This window comes from Lactuca serriola, chromosome 2 (assembly GCF_051521515.1).
Source record: "Lactuca serriola cultivar US96UC23 chromosome 2, Lser_US96UC23_V15, whole genome shotgun sequence".
In the NCBI taxonomy this organism is placed as follows: domain Eukaryota; kingdom Viridiplantae; phylum Streptophyta; class Magnoliopsida; order Asterales; family Asteraceae; genus Lactuca; species Lactuca serriola.
In genome coordinates, this window is record NC_136409.1 from 162,634,555 (window position 1) to 162,635,000 (window position 446).

Below are 446 nucleotides of genomic sequence, written 5' to 3' on the forward strand. Positions count from 1 at the left end.
AGGCGAATTATCCGACGCATGATTTGGAGTTGGGAGTCATGGTTTTCGCCCTCAAGATTTGGTGGAATTACCTCTATGGGGTTCGTTATACTATTTACACATATCATAAGATCCTGAGGTACTTAATGGACCCACCGAATATGAATATGAGACAGCGTCGATGGTTGGATGTTATGAAAGATTATGATTACAAGATCCTTTATCACCTAGGGAAGGCCAATGTAATGGCAGATGCTCTCAGCAGCAAGGCAGTCACGACTCCGATCTGAGACATATGTTTGAGGATAACCGTGATTACTTCATTTTTGGAGCGGATTCGTGAGGAACAGGTCGAGGCTATGAATGAAGAGCACCGAAAGAGCGAGCGTATTGTGGGTAAGGTGGCTTCCTTCGATTATGATAGGCGATAGTCGTGGATTGTTGACCTTGCATCGGCGAGTTTGGGT